The following is a 17,279-nucleotide window of genomic DNA, read 5'->3' as shown; positions in this document are numbered from 1 at the left end:
CGTCTTGCATGCCGCAAACATCCTCGGCAATCTTCTGCTGTGATGTCATCACAAGCATCATCCATTGCAGCAAGCAGAGGCATCTGATCTTGAGGTTGATGATCATATAGTTTCCACCTCCATGCAGAAAATAATTCCTCAGTTGGATTCAGGGATAGGAAATACTGTGGAATATTCTCCATCAGCATGTGTTGGTGGACAGCAAACCAGTCCCTGATGACATTTGCACAGTGAAAGCTTAAATTATCCCACCCAATTATAAAAAGACAAGTCATGTCTCCTCAAATCTCTCTCATTCTCAGGGATCTCTGTAGAGGGTGTCAGGAGATGCTGGGTGTTGTATGGGCCAATAATAAGAAAATGTGTACATAAGTTTCAGATATTGCAGGATACATTGTTATATTGTGCAACTGTGGCTCGGTGGCCAGTAATGTTTAAGCCACATCTCCTACCTCTCTGCAGATTCAAATCAGTCTCATCCATGACCACAAGGGTGTGATGGATTTCAATTCTTTCCAGTTCCATTATTATTTATAATACAGTAAACAAAACATCAAATCAATTTTACTTTAGAATCATACAGATAAAGCAAAGTATACAGTATACAATGTGCTGTCCTTCTTTGCAACTTCAATTGTATATACAGGTCTATGCACTGTTAGTACAGGCCATAATAAAGGAAAATCAACCTAAACCACTGTACAATATACTACTGTGAAGTGCACACCACTGCTTTACCTGTACATACTGGAACTGCAGCTCCTTCACTCTGTCACAGTTTCTTTCAAAAGGTACTGTGTAGAGTTGTTTCATGGTCATCCGCTGTCTCTTTAACACTTTCTCTATTGTAGAGCTGCTGACAGAACTGATGTTTTGAAAAACTCCATAATCCTCTAAAATTGTATTCAGGATCTCTCTCAATCTAAAAGCATTTTTTTTTTACTGTCACCATGCTGCAGTTCTCTTGTTCTTGCTGAAGTGTAAAAACTGCTGTTCTGCCTCCAGCACAAGGTAGTCGTCTAGTCCTTCACATTGGAATTCAGAAATAGATCATATTACTGTGTTTGAACTGTACTGTCATGCAATGTACTGTGTTGTACTGTGTGCCTCATATATTACTTACAGCATGAGTTACTGTATTGTGTAACTGGAATACTACAAAATGAATAATTACAGTACTGAGAGAGTACATACCTGTTTTCCCTGCTGAATGCTTGTGTCACTGAAGACACTGTAGACAAGTTTACATTATGCTGCACTCGGTAACGAGCCTCTGCAATTGTAAGGCCACGGTTAATTACATGGTCCACAATTGTGGCCCATATTTCATCTGTGACAGCTCAGTGTCTTCGTCTGTTTTACTGTCTTCCCCTGATTACACCACTTCACATCTTTACTCCTGTTCCTCTCCCTCCTCCTCTTCCATGAGCAGGCAGTTGCTTCTGTTCATTGTTAACCTGGCCAGGTTCTTCAATGCTCAGACATTGTGATTCTGTTGTGGTCAAGCTCTCTAGATATGTTTGACAATATCTATACTCACGAATACCACCTGTCATCCAACTTGACAGCATGTGTGATTAGTTGATCTAAGATTTCAGAAACTCACTTTCGTTAGTGATCGAGTTTCACCTGATGACTTAAGAAAGAATTCCTGACATGTTTTAGAGCGTACAGCTATTCAACTGAGAAGCAACTTAATCAGTTTTGATCAGCAAGGCATATGCATTTGGTAATTTTGCATATGGTGGACAATTGTGCTTATTCATTTGCATAGATGTGCTAAAACATTTGCAATTTGTCTAAAATAATGAGAAAATCAGATCTGTTGTGAACAAGTAACCGGTGATGTGAAGGTTTCCACATGTTTTGAAAATATTCATAATCATTTGAGAATTTGGCCAAAGCAACTGAGAAAAACTATCAAATGCAGAAGATTTTTCTCAACCCATACATTTGTTTGTTTGCTAATTCTGCTATGTTTAAACATGCATGGCACATTTGTTATTTGTATATGATTGTAAAAGCTGCTCAAGTACATTATGTTTTAAAGCTACGTGTGTGCGTTGTATGTGGGAGTGTATGTGAGCTTATTTGCATGTCAGAACTCCCACAGTGTGCACTGTTTATGTATTTTGTATGAGTTTGTGTATTTGAATGGCTCTTGCATGCATATTTGCACCTATGCCTGGGAGTGACTGTGCGCACGCATGCTCGACCACATAATAAGCATGACAAATGACTGATTGAAACTCTATCTGAAGTGAGGAACATTATCTGTGCTAATGATCTGCTTAGCTTCCTTTAACAGGGCCAAATTTCCTCCACTGAGCCATTTCACACGCATGAACTCTTGTTACTGTGATCTGGTTGACAGAAAGAATGGCTTATATGCACTGATCAGGAAAAAATGTTGATGCTCAGGTTTTACATTGGCTTACATTCTAGCATGTGTGCATTAAGCTGGTTTGCTTAAGTTCCTTAAGGTCTTCAGCTGCTTTACTAGACCTGGGAAAAGGGCCAGACATCTGCTGTCTTGCTCTCATGTCACAACAACACGTGGGACCTGCCCTCCTTATGTGGTCTAGTGCTGTGAATGAAAGCTTGTGTTTGTTTCTGTGAAGTCAACAATGTGCAGCTTTTTATTTCAAGTCCATCCAGTCATTATGACGAGCTTGCTGTACTTGTCACACAGGGTACGTTACTGTTGCATATAGCATGAGACAAGGGAAAACTGTGTATTTTCTGAATGATGTTAACATTTCAAGATGCAATATCGCACACCACGTGCTGCAGTTACAGGGTAATATTAGCTGCTTTAGTAAAATTGTTACCCAGCAGCAAAAATTACAAGACTGTTGTTAACTAATATAGTTGATTCATCATGACGTCTGTGCACATTAACATATGTATGCAATGACTTCATCAACACAGCTTTTAAGTTTCTTAAACCTGTGTACCTCTCCTGCTATGTAAGTTTACAAAGAAGAGGTTTAACATGAGTGGGGCGATTACATAAATTTGCAGACAATGGACACTATTGAAGCAGAGCTGAAATCACTTTCTATATTTAACCACTTCTCCTTTCATTCATGGTAATATCCTGCTTTGAGATTAACCCTGATTTGAACTAGGCAACAAAATATCAGTGATGCTCAGCAGCACGAGTTGTGATGACGTTTGACAAGGGAAATAAATGACACAAAAAAGATTTGTAGTACTAAGTTATTCCACGTAACATACGGCATAGTATTTCTTGTCAAATGTTCAGTCAAATGTTCAGTCATATTAATGGATAAAATAATAATGGAATCTCTAGACAGTTTGTGAAATGGGATTTAATTTCTATATACTCTTTTGGATTGGACTTCCCTATAGATTATATTTGGTAAATGTATCAGTAATATAGTAAGTAAAGAGTATGATGTAACCAAATATGAAGATTTATACCAATGGTTTTGCATGTCTTGGTCCATTTAATCTGTATGCAAATCCTGACATTCAAATTAGGAATTGCTCATCTTGGTCACTGCAGGTAAAAAAAAAAACATATGCATGAGATGAAGACCATACATTTTGAATTTTAGCTGTCTATCACAATTTGTGTATTAATAAGATGGGTTTCATTTTAAAGGTAATACTGATAACATAAGGAAAAACAGGGGCACACATACAATAAATAATGTCTCTGCTTCTATCTTTGTGTCATTCTTTAGGATTGGTACACTGTAAATTTAATAAGTGTGATCAATGAGTGATTGTGATCAATTGTGATGATTCTTCTGCCTGGATTCACCTCATCAGTGTACTTAATGAACAGAGAAAGTTAAAAGCACTGCTGCAGTGTCACATAATCGCCAGGACATGTCTTCTCTCTTATTCAGCAGCCTATCCATGCTATCGCCCAGTTGTTGCTGAGGTAAGTAGAAACTGTATGAGCCGGGCATTACTAACCTCAGTGGCAGTGCTACTTATTGCTCAGGTGTAAAGGGACTGCAAACACTGTATATAACACCACATCAGCGCCCCCTGGTGTCATATTATGGATACTACAGAAAGCCAAGCACATAGCCTAAACAATTTGAGCTCTTTAGCAAGATCAAACATTTTCCTAAAGCCATACAGACACACAGTGATAGTAATAGAAAGTAATGGCAAAAGAAGTATTAGTATTAACATAAATATGTGTGCTGTTCAGCTATATGACGCTTGGTTGGTCATTGTTTTAAATATTTATATATGCAATGTATTAATTAAGCCACGAGAGGGAGCTCTTACCTTTCTGTATGTGAAGCTGCAGAGGGTCATTGGAGAAGAAATGAGGGGGAATTCCTTTTGTTGTTATAATTTACTAATAATGGAGGCCATTAACATTGACATCTCCATTATCATATTTTTGCAATAACATGCATCTGCATAAACCCTCACCATTTAATCCAAATAGAATAGTGTTTTTTAGTACATTTATTATTTAAAAAAAGACATTTCTCTTGACCTTTTCCTTTGATATTTAAGTGTCCAAACTGATTTTGAAACAATATTGGCTCATTTCTTGCTCCAAGTGCAGCTGTTCACACTCCTGAATCTCAGGCAGAGATTAAAAAGACCAAATCCAGATGGTAGATTTTGGATCTTATACAAGGCACTTGACTACAAACACATTTTAGGGTGCAGCCATGATTTGCCATAATAGCTCTGAAGGGAATGCATGTTATGCCATATGCAGCTTTTTCAGGACTGAGAGTAAACCGACTTGCTTGAAAAGACTTACAGAGTGGTTTGGTAAGAGTGGAGAACACACCCGTTTTTTCATCTCACTCAACCGTATGTTCTGGCCATAGTACACAATCAAACGATCTGTGGTCACAAGTATTCATCATTCACCTTTCAGTCTACTGTCTGAATAAACAGGGAGTTTTCAAAACGTGACTGAAACTGCACTGAGTGTCTGCACTCCACCCTAAGCTTTGGTAGAGCCCCCACAGAAGCTTTGCTGCAGAGTCAGACCGCAGCATGCCTCCAGCAGAGAGTGAATTACCCCTCTGCTGTTATTATTGGTGGGTGTTTTCAAGATTTGGAAAGCTGCTGTGTCATTTTTGCTCAAGCTGAAATAGTAACAAAAACTTTCTTACAGTGACTGAAACAATTGTAAAAGGTTCTTGGAAATGATTTGTACATAGATTTATGTTTCAGGCATTTATAGTCACTGGCACATTGTGTAACAGACATCAACACAATGCCAAGAAGAAGGGAAGGCTAGAGGAGAAAATTTTATTTTTGCCAATGCAGATGAAAGAGAATGACACTATGTTGCCAAAGAGGAGTCACACTATAAACTGGTTTACTGTAAAAATCTGCCAAAGGAATGCTCAGACCTTCAGGTTTGTTGCTCTCAGCGTGACGTGTGAGTGTGGTAATCATTGGCTGCTATGACAGGATGAAGAGGAGCTCAATGCTGCTTTTGAGTGGCAGAATTTGACTGACTTAATGTCCCACCTAAAGCTTGGTCTTTTTTACTTTCAGAAAAACCTTCAAATGTATACTTAAAATGATTGGACTACTGTGGATTTACAGAAAACTATAATTATAAATATAGGGATGACAACAAACATTTTTTAGAATAGAATACAAGAAAAAAGTCAAACTGTTCAAAACAAGCTGCTAAATTTGTGATTCGTCCCTTTAATTGAGACATAGTGATATGCAAATAATTTCAGTGTAAGTGCACTCAGGAAACACTTATTTGTGAATTCTCTTTCCTCACACTGTAATGATGACTCCATCTTTTCAGCGCTCAGATGAACTGCTTGCACAGCAGAACTTTTGCACTCAAACAATCTTTTTGAGACTGTAAATATGTCATAAGGGTACAGGTTTTTAGGTTAATGGCTGATGTAATATTTTCTTTTAAAGTGTAGAGTAGAAAAATCTGGGCAAAATAAAGTGAAATGTGGAGATGCATTTTCTCTCTCAAACATATAGAAAGTCTTAATATTCTGCAAAGCTATTTTGACTGCCAGTGTGTCTGAATTTGAGAAGTAATAAAAAACATATTTTCTACCACTGGGTATTTGCAGGCAGTCTGTGAAAATAACCAGAGACGAGAGATCGGTCATATACAATTACGTTCTTTTTCATTTATATCCCTCCATACTCGAGTTGTTGCTTTCATACTTCATTCCAGTCTGTGAATCCATCTGCTATCTGCCCCCCAAGAGATACACCCCATTCTGGACCCCCTAAGATGGCAATTCAAGAGCAAACACTCTTTTTCCATGCCAGTAAAGTGGTCTTATTTTCCAGTTGAATGAAGTAAAAGACAACGTGTCATTTGCAACTGTCAGATTTGCATCTCTATGACACATATGCGCTCATGTGCTCCAAGTACACTTCTCTGAGGGTCTAAGCACACTTCACATTCCCTCTTGTTTATTGTTACTTCAGTTGGATGTTTGGCCTTCACTGTCCAGAATGATGTGTGTGCAGAGTTTGACACCAGAAGGTTTTTTTTCTCATTAATCTACTGAGGGGCGAAAGTTTCTGTGTGCATTGAATCAACATTGGGATTTAGATTTTGTGGCACTATTTGGATGCCAGTCGTTTTCAAGCATGCAGCTTAGACAAGTGTGTCTCACGCACCCGGATCTCTCCTTTTCCCTTGCTTTTCCTCTCCTCTTCTCTCCTCTGCTCTTCCTCTCCTCTCGTCAGTGTTGGGGAAGCTACTTTGCAAGCATAGCTTGTAAAACTACATGTAGTTCAGCCTGGCAGTAGTTTGAACAAACTACCATTTTTATCCCTAGAGAAATGTAGTTTGTAAAACTACAGCTAAAAAAAGTAGCTTTAGCAACTACTTATACTCATTATACTCATTTAACTCAGCGTTAAATAAATCAACATGTGGTGTATATGAAACTAAATATAATAGCCTACAAAAAATTCACATGCCAGCAGAAATATGCCTCTCAACTCAGTTTTATTTTTTTAAAGAAAAAAAGCTGGTCAACATACTGTAGGTTCACCATAGACATGTTGGGTAATCTATAGATATGTTGGGTAATATAAAGAGAAAATGAAAAGCCTACCCCAATACCCACATGTAAATCAGAAATGTAAATCAGTCTACAAAAAATGTAATAAAAAACCCAAAGAGGTAGACATATTCTAGATCAGTGTGTCTTCAACAACAATGTTGGCATGATTCATGCCTTTTTTCAAAATAATTTTTTAATTAACATTTATATTATATAGGTCTTTTTTTTAATAAGAAATATTTCATGTGCAGGTGGTCGAGTGGTTAGAGCACATGCCATATACGCTGCTAAATAAAGGCGTCCATGCCAACAAAATCTTAAAAAAATAAAATAATAATATTTCATGTTATTGACCAAAATTGTAGTTTGTAAATTGAGTAGTTTAAATACAAAAAATGACCCAAAAGGTAGTTGAAATACTTGACGCAGCACAACATATGAATGTAGTTTTACTACCAGCAAGTTACAGCTAATTGTAGTTAAGCTATGTAGTTCAACTACATGTAGTTTAAGTCTCCCCAACACTGCTTCTCCTCTGCTCTTCCTACTCCTACTCTATCAGACTCGGTCATTTTAGTGGGCCATAATGCAGGATCGCTGATATTAAATGTCTGATCAGTCTCTGATCCATCCTGCTCAGACTCTCTGCGGGGGGCAGCGGGCCCCTCCCGCTCCACTGTGACTCTCTTCTCTCTCACCGGTAGCTTGACTCTGTCCCTCCGTTGCGGGTCAGCTCTCCTGCATCACTCTCTCGGTCACCTGACTGCAGCTGGATCTCTCTCCTCTCTGACGGAGCTACCAAACTCAACTGTTTCTGTCAAAGATAACGTGTTGTGTCAGGCTGTTATACAAGCTAATGGACGTTAACATTAGAGCTGGCCAGTTAGGTTACGTTACAAGGCTGCCGGTAAACGTTGGCTGCGCTGTTTCTTACCGTGCTCTAGTGTTGACTTTACTAGTTCCAGCTTCACCGTCACCACCTTTTTTTTAAATATTTGTTTAGAAAATCTCTTAGGCCTCTATTTTCTTTTTCTTCTCTTCTTCTCTTTTCTTTACTTTTCTGAGCACCGGACTTGGGCTGACCGGACATTTTTAGCGTACTGAACTTCAAATGACAACATCAAATTTTGGTCAGTGGCCAAACCATTTGTGTGTTGGGGGTGGGGGGGTTCTTGACCACTATTTCAAGAGCGATTAGGAAGAAAACAATTAAAAGCTTTTATGTAACTCAAATATTAAAATTTTTTTCCACAAATAGGCCTATTTTGAAAAAATTATTCCATCATTTAATGTGGGCCCAGTTCTGGCCCCCCCCCCCCCTATCCTGGGCCCGGGACAACAGACCCGTTTGTCCCCCCCTATCGGCGGGCGTGCTCAGGATCATAGACCGATTCTGTCGGTTTTGAATGATTTCTCCTCTAAAATCCAAGTCACAAAAAAATGGGGAAAAATGCACATTAGCACAGTTACTACCAGCTACTACTACTGTTGCTGTAGAATGAGACTACCTACTTTGCAGCCATAATTTGTGCCTGAACGTGGTTTTCCCCCTAAAATAGTTATTAGCAGATGGACATTGAGACAGATGGGAAGAAAATCATCATAACTCTGTGGGAAAATGTTGGTAAAGTGTACAACTCTGAGCAGCAGGCCGCTCTGAGCTACTGAGCTACTGATCCGATGAGAGCTGTGACATATTGAAATGTCATGCAGATCCAAGAGGAATTGTGGTCACATGACCCGACGTGTGGGGGCGCTAGCGAGTCCCCTTACCACGCTTGCGTCCAATCACGTTAAATTAAATACATTTTCACCAGATGCGACGTGTGTGCAGAATTTCATTAGTTTTCATGTATGTTCAGGCCGCCAAAAATGCGATTCATTTGGTGGCATAAGAACGTGAACAAGAAGAATAATAAGAATCTTGGCAAGAGCAATAGGTCCCTCACTGACTGGTCAGTGCTCGGGCCCTAATTAAAACTGCAAGCAGTGTCGAAGGGCCCTCACACCCCCCAGTTTTCCCCCCAACTGTAATGCGCGCCTTACGTGCACGTCGGTGCGTGCGGCAGTCACAGGGTGGTCAAAACTGGCATGTAAATGTCTTTGCTCCTGTGGCTTTAAGTGAACATTGTGTGATGGGGTTAATGTCTCCACTAGATGGCAAACTAATACCACAAATGAGTCTGGATGACTTCTCAGCACAAAGGAATGTGGATGAAGGGCCAAAAAATCATCAAGATTGAGCATTTTTGCCTGGATGGCCATTTTGCGTCGGCCATTTCCGCGATCCTTAAAATATCAAATTTTTCGCTGGATCGGACAAGATTGCAAGTTTTGTTGAGTTTTGGGGCATGTTTAGGCGGTCAAAAAGGCGTAAAACTATAATAATAATAAAAATCACCAAGATTGAGCATTTTTGCCTGGATGGCCAACTTCCTGTTGGACTTAGGGTATGGGCCCAAGAGGCTTTTTTGTGTGTCTGGACATGATATGTAGGCCTTGTCGATTTCATTTCTCTATGTCAATGTGGAAGGCGGGGCTTGAACTTTGAAATCTTCCAGGGGGCGTTGTGGAGGCATCTTCTCACTTAAAAATCCCAAACTTTGTCAGTAGTCAATATGTGTGACTGTTGACGTCTGTGTACAATTTGGTGAGTGTAGGAGTTTGTTAAAATGTACAAAATGGATAAAAGCATTAGGGGGCGCTATTGAGCTGTTGTGCCACGCCCAGGGGCAGTTATGGTCTCAAATTAAAGTGCTCCTGAGTGTGAACCTATGTAGGCAGTTTGGTGATTCTGTGAAGACGGGAAAGTCCTCTAAACTATGTGGGAAAATCTGAAAATTGACGCAGGAAATGCACAATAACCGACTTCCTGTTAGAGCAAAAATTTTGAAAAAATTAATATGGGGCTTTAACCATGAGTGCTATGAGTCTTGTAAGTTTCACGAAGATCAGACACATTTTTTGGTCACATGACCTGCTGTTAGGGGGCGCTATGAAGACCCCTTGCCACACCCTTCCCCAATGATGTTGAAATTGAAACGGCATCACCAGGTGTGACATTTCACGTGCTGCATGTATAAACATCCGACAATGTATGGAGGAGTTATAAGGAGTTGTTTGTTTATACAAACAAACGACTGCCACGCCCACCTGGTATAACGTAGGTAAAAATCTGTCGTCAAGTTTACATCATCAAGGTCTGAGTATGATACAGTTGGAATCTGAAGTCTCTGGAGTCAAAACTGTAGGAGGAGTTTGTTAAAGTACGAGGCCTGAAAATGGGGAAAATAGCGGAAAAAATGCACCTGTGATCCAACATGGCCGACTTCCTGTTGGACTTAGGGTATGGGTCCAAGAGGCTTTTTTGTGCGTCTGGTCATGATATATATGAATCCTAAATTTCGTTCATGTACGTGTATGTAGAAGGCGGGGCTTCAACTTTTAATGTTCTAGGGGGCGCTGTAGAGTCTTATTATTATTAGCCGCTCTGAGCAGCAGGCCGCTCTGAGCAGCAGGCCGCTCTGAGCTACTGAGCTCTGAGCAGCAGGCCGCTCTGAGCTCTGCCTTAAGTCTTTTACTGTAAAACTGAGCATTCATACACATATGGTCTGAGTTTATATCAACGTCAAACAGAAATAATGTTTTATTATCTTGATGTGAAGAAAGTATAGAAACCAATGAAAAATTAAATCCACTCCAGTGCTCAAGGATCCTCAGTGTAAAGTCCATTATGTTATTGACAACCCTGTCTATTCACTCAGTGTTGTTAACCACAGGAGACAGGTCAATACCATAAGCTGCTCTTCTCTAAAATAAAGGGCAATGCATGAATACTTGAATAACATTGTGCTGAGTTACAGTCTGATTGACATGCAATTGATTAAAAAAAAAAAAGTTTAAAGTGGTTGATAATAAGATAACATTCCATACACATTGATGTATGGTATCTTAGTAGGGGGATTTGACAACATGGACTCATACTTGGCACCAATCCAGTCTTTACCACAGAGAGAAGAAAAGAGACAAGGATGGATTCATAAAAGAGAGGTTGGATCAATGCATGGCAGACAGACATGCTGTGTATCATAGAGCAGATATACAATACAGTTTTTAATAACATCACACAAAGAAAAGATTGTTTTTCCCAAAACGCTCCTTCAGGAAGAGTACTGCAACAGTGCTGAACATTTTCTGTCTGTACTTTTGTCTCATTGGTCTAATAGTGTGTGTCTCAGTCCGCCTTCTTATTCAAGCTATAAAAAAAACGATGATGGAGAGCTTCTAAGGTAAAAACTCACTTTCAGATCTTCTCGTACTATCAGTCTAATTCATCATTTTTAAGCACATTGCAGTCAGTGTCACTGTCTCCAGCCTCTTCTGGACAAAGTTAAATGCAGAATATATGCTGCAGAATAAATTTGAGTGCCAACTTTAGAGACATACAACACTAATCTTAATTCTTAACTGTTACTTGCAGGCTTTGTTTAGTCATGCCACTCCCATCGAAACAAGCACCCCTTTCTGTTCCCTGAAGAAGTGGGGCAAGTGCAGCTGCATGGTGCAAATCCATGAAATATGTACAATCTTAAGCCTGCTGCCTTTCCAGCTGCCATTGGACCAGGAAGATTGGGGTTAGGGGGAGGAGGTGTATCTGTGTGTGTGTGTTGTGGGGTATGAGTAAGTACTTTACTCCATCAAACATTACTGCTGACCCAGTTTCGCAGATCACGGTGTGTGTTATGACATCATAGTTTCATTCACCCATTTTATAAGCATCTGCATACCTACAGGTTTGGATATCATTATATTTTAGTACATACTGTACCTTTTAAGACACAGATGCAGTAAAACATGCTAGGGTCATTATATTTCCCATGAGGCATATTTATTAGCATGGCAGATTTGTGTCTTCCTTATCTTGCATGTTTCAAAAGTTTGACATCTTCAAATTTAAATCACTTTGCTCTGAATCTAGGTGTCATGATAGTGTCAGTAATTTTTCAGACTTTGTAGTGGACAATAACAATAATCGAATTATTTAAGGGATAGGTTCCCAATTTTAAAGTCTGTCTTAAAACAATAGTGTGGTACCCATATGAATATTGAAACTATTTTTGCCTTTATTCTGTAGTAGTTGGTATAGAGGCCGACAGGAAACGGGGAGAGAGAGAGGGGCATATAGCATGCACAGTAATAATGTAGCTACCAAGACAAAACTGGTTTTGATTGCTGAAATCATTCCTTCTGTTTATACTGACCATTACTTGCTTAGGAGGTGATGAGGCATGAGTCCTCATTTAAAGCAAAAAAGCATTTAACAGCTTATCTGAAGATAATACCGGGGATCCGGAAAGTATTCACACCCCTTCACTTTCCTCACATTTTGTTATGTTACAGCCTTATTCCAAAATGGATTAAATTCCTTTTTTTCTCATCAATCTACACACAATACCCCATAATGACAAGGCGAAAAGGGTTTTTTAGAAATTTTTGGACATATAGCAGGTACACAAGTATTTACACCCTTTACTCAGTACTTTGTTGCGGGAACCCTTGGCAGCGATTAAAGCCTCAAGTCTTCTTGGGTATGAAGCTACAAGCTTGGCACACCTTTATTTGGGGTATTTCTCCCATTCTTCTCTGCAGATCCTCTCAAACTCTGTCAGGTTAGTTGGGGAGCGTCGCTGCACAGCTATTTTCAGCTCTTTCCAGAGATGTTCAATCAGGTTAGTAATGAATCCCCTATTTGTGTCTCGATGAATAGTGTTTTCTTGTTCAGCAGCATTGGAAGTATAGTAACAAAAAGAAAGAATTTGGCACTAAAAAATACAGTAACTTTGAACGATATCTTCTTGATTTTACTCATTTGGACAGTTGAAGCCTCGTGTTATCTTCATATCAACTTTTATGTACATTTTTGTATTGAAGAGGGGCTTTAGCTTTTGTTCCCATTTACTGACATTGAAAGTGCTACATGAAAAAACATGTTTTAATGTTCATTATGGCACCTGACTATTGTTTCAGAACAACTTGAAAAATTGTAAGCCTATCCTTTTCCCACTCAGTGACCATAGGAGCGTAGCCCGGCAAAGTGCAGTTAGGTTTAGGGTTCAGGCGAGGGATAGGGGGCTAGGGTTACGGTTAGGTAGGATTAGGGTTAGGGTAATCTTAGAAGCAGTTAGGGTCAGGGTTAACCCTTCCCTAACCCTAAGACCCTAAGGGGGGGGGGGGAACTTGGTTTCATCGCTGTGCCTTCCTGTCAAAAGTTGTTCACAAAAAACAAACTGCCCAAACAGTTTCCCAACAGGGGACAAGACCAGCTGGTATGGAAACTGCTCTGCTCAGCAACAAAAAGCCCTAAAATGATCAGATCGGCTCTCCCCACCCTGCATGACTTAATGAAGGTTCCTGTTTAAACAGAAAAAAAAAAATATATATATATATATATATATATATGTTAAACAAGAGGCAGATCTTTGTACTAGAATAAAAAAAATGACATTTTATTCACTTAATGCTGCAGGTGGGTGATTGCTCCAGATGAATAACCACTATTAGATAGGAGACAAGGGAGTGAAGACAAGAAGGGAAAGAAAATGGGAAAGAGAAGAGAGACACAAGTAGGCAGAGACAAAATATACGAAAAGAAAAGAGGAAATCCCAAAGAGTTGGAGAGAAATATCAGACTGCATACATTTTTCATGCGTTACATGTTCTTCCAAGAACGACTGCAGCACAGACAATGTGCTCATTTTATTTTTCTTGTATGTGCTAATGTTATTACTAAGTGTATTTTTGACATGTCATGAGCATTAAGATGAATAAAAATACTGCGTTATAATCAGTTAAATGCTACGTTTGTGGAAAATTATTTTTTAATCAGAGTGAGTGGTTGGATTATACACTAAGCTTATCATGAGTGCCACTGGGTCTGAATTATATTCAATTTATTCAGGACCGGGTAGTTCCCCATTCTTTTGCTGTGGGTCTTATGTCCAAAACCTGAGGAGGTTAAAGCAGACTCACTATCAGCTCTGATTATAGCCACTGCAAGAGAAAAATGTGCTATTGGGATCAGATGGAGAGTGTGACCTGTAATGTGCAGGTAAAATGACATGTATTGCTACTTTCTTTGACTGTTGCTGCTCATTATTTGGTGGCTTTCTGTCTCTCTTTCTCTCTCTCAGGCACTTAGCTGGCTCAGAGGGAGGTTTTGAAAATAAATCACATATCTGCTTTTGTGACATTGCCTTGAACTGCTGGCCTAATTTGATCCCACCTGCTAGCTAACAAGGTCAACGTGTGTCCATGTATCATGAGTTCTAACATACAAAAACTTCTCTGTATGCATAAGTTTACATGACTACATCAGACTGCTTATGTGCACGTCATGTTAGTATGTGCCATTTAAAGATTGCAGACATTTTCATTCATTATTTGTATTTTATGAGTGCACATATGGGCTACAGCATGCTGTATTAAACTTTATGAACATGGGTCAACAGTTTTTCTTGCTAGGTTGCTAACGAGCCCTTCCTGACTCAAGATGTCATGGTTCTGTCCCAGTCTGGCTCTATGTCCCTCCATCAGTCCACCAGATGCCCTCAGTGTGTTTCTGCTCAGTGTGACTTGTGAATGTAAGTTTTGTTCATTGTGTATGCAGGGTTTCTGGTTTTCAGTTTGCTGTTTGTCGTCTTATGTTCCTAGCCTGCTTTAACCTCTACTCTTCCTTTCTCGCCAACCCTGCCCTTTTCCCAGTGTTTTCCCAGCCTATTAGCTTTTTCTCCATTCCCCTCTGTCATCTCCTCATCCCTATCAATTGAATCTCTCCAACCATCTCCCCACCTGCACCTCATCCCTTCATTAGCTCAGTCTGTATTTAAGTCCTGGTTTATAGTTCAGTCTTGTTGGAGCCTTTGTTTTGTTCTGTATTGTTCAGTCTGCTCTGTTTGTTCTGCGTTGATGAGTTGTTTTTCTTTGCCTGCACTCAAGATAAAATAAAGAAGCTATTCTTCAGTTCCTGCTGCTCCTGTGTCCTGCATTTGGTTCATCTCCTGCTACTCCTCTTGATACAAGATGATGCAAACTGCAAGGGCCTGTTTTTTTGTTTACATAGTTAAAGATGAATTAAGTGTTTTGAACAAGAGACTGGTTTATCATTTCTTACACTCACAGCACTATGAAAGCATATATTCTCCATGTTGTACAGAAATATGAAATAAAAGTCAGACAAATTTAAACACCTATTCTTTATTGAAAGATAAACCGCACTCTCACACTGCTGTTTTCAACATCCCTGCTCAATATAAGGAGTTTTTTGGAACTGTAAATCATGTTTATATAAAATATTCCAGTCAAGCTCCAGAATATAGAACCAGAAATGTGCAAAAAACATCCTCCATAATTGAATTTTTTTGTGTGAAAAACATATATGACCATAGACTGTATAAAAAAAATGGACACAGCCCCTGTGATGTCACCCATTGGTTTGTGGACTTATGTTTTGAAGCATTGATTTTGGCCTTTTGACTGTCGCCATGTCTGATTTTTGGAGCCAGAGGTGATGAGAAGCAACCATATTTGGATGAGAGGGTGGAGCTGACCCTAAATCTAGCTTGTTTTTTATAAGGCTTATGCTAATGCAAATTTTTGCTGCTGAAAAATGGGCTGAAGACCCGTTACAACAAAATGTACTTACTGAAAAAACTGAACACTAAACTCTTTAGAGGGTCTTTCAGTGCAACCAAATGCTGAACAAGACTTTTTTTAGGTTACTAAAATGTTACAATTAATTTCCATTGAACTAAAAACACACTAAAATGGCCTTGCAACAGGTACGCCTATACTACGCCATATTTAAGTTACCTAACGAATGTTGTCGCCTTGTTAGCGACTTTTCAATCACAACATAGCCATGCCCTAAAGCATACTCTGCTTTATTGTTAAATAGAAAATAAAATGGGGCCATAATTTACTAAATGAACATCATGCTGCATTGAAGAAGACTTGAATCAAATGATTGAGACTATGAACTTAATAGAAAAGTGTTTGCTGAGGTTATAAATATCTTCTAAGTCATTTTCTTGTAGACTTCTATGCAATCAAAAAAGTTTGTGGTAGATGCGCAAATCTGGAGTAAGAAAGCAAGTGCTGGACCAAGTAACAAAATCCCACTCGACTGTTGATTGGGATTGGCTCATCACGTGACTGGCAGGTGACCTGGGCCTTTGTGGATTTAAGATGGCGACTACTCAGTTGATATTTAGTCTTAAGAAGAGCCCCAACTTGAAACGTCACTTGTGGTATCCTATTAAATCTACCTGCATTGGGAGCTGCAGTGTGCAGACTTTTCTTGCATTTACAGACTCCTAAGCCATCAAATTTCTTTTTGGAGCCAGTGGAGTCGCCCCCTGATGGCCATTAGAGAGAATGCATTTTTAGGGCACTTCCACATTGGCTTCACTTTTCAGCTACCCACCTGTATCAGACACAAATTATTACTCAAAGCAGATTTTTTTTGATGTTTTAAAACATGTTAGGGAAGGGAAGGTCTTTAAACCCCATCTTATAAAAATAAAACTTATTTTGGCTGAGTTGATGGCTCCTGGCGGCCCCGGGGCCCCACATTGTGCACCCCTGCCAGTCACCGTGCCCGCAACCGCGCTTCAGTCTCCTCCTCCCCCATCAGCCCCGCCCTCAAGGAGTGACTTAGTGCTGGAGAGAAGAGAGAGAGAGGGACTCTGCAGACACACACACATACATACAGTCACACACACACTAAGCTTTTCTTACCAGCCCTGCTGTGTCTTTACTAACGGGACAAGTTTAAACCTCCAGGATATCACTGTCGGCTCTGCGCTTTTCTCTCGTCTCCATGTGAACATTTCGACCTGGAGTGAGGTGAGTGCAGAAATTTTAACATGTTGCCAGTTTGTTTAAGGAGGGAGGAGGAGGGGGGCGCGTTGTGACTAAACGAGGAGGGGAAGAAGGGGATTTTTTTCTCAGAGGAGGAAAAAGCAGCAGAGGAGGAGAGGCATGTCCGACTCTTGTTCTTCTTGGAGCAGTTTTAGCCAGCTCACCAAACGTCCTGATAAACCTGCAGTTAAACCGGCAGAAAAAGCGTCGTTTCCGCTGCTGGCGCCTGTGAATGTGTGCTGCACGGTTTGTGATTAGCAGAGCTGCTTGTACATCCTCTCCGGGATGTTGCCATTACACCGCTGCACTCTTACTACACATGGCTTTCCCCCT

The 17,279-nt window shown here is 39.8% G+C and overlaps 1 protein-coding gene across 1 annotated transcript in view; it reads left to right on the top strand.

The window, feature by feature from the left end:
* The first annotated feature begins 16,837 nt into the window (after positions 1-16,837).
* Positions 16,838-17,279, top strand: part of ppp1r16b (protein phosphatase 1, regulatory subunit 16B) — an 87,691-nt gene continuing 87,249 nt past the window's right edge. The window contains exon 1 of the mRNA XM_062415637.1: positions 16,838-16,931. The gene's annotated coding sequence lies outside the window, so the exon portion shown is untranslated. The remainder of the gene's footprint in view (positions 16,932-17,279) is intronic.

Source organism: Scomber scombrus, chromosome 3, assembly GCF_963691925.1.
Source record: "Scomber scombrus chromosome 3, fScoSco1.1, whole genome shotgun sequence".
Lineage (NCBI taxonomy): Eukaryota > Metazoa > Chordata > Actinopteri > Scombriformes > Scombridae > Scomber > Scomber scombrus.
The sequence above is the reverse complement of the archived record's forward strand: the minus strand, read 5'-3'. Positions and strand labels throughout refer to the sequence as shown.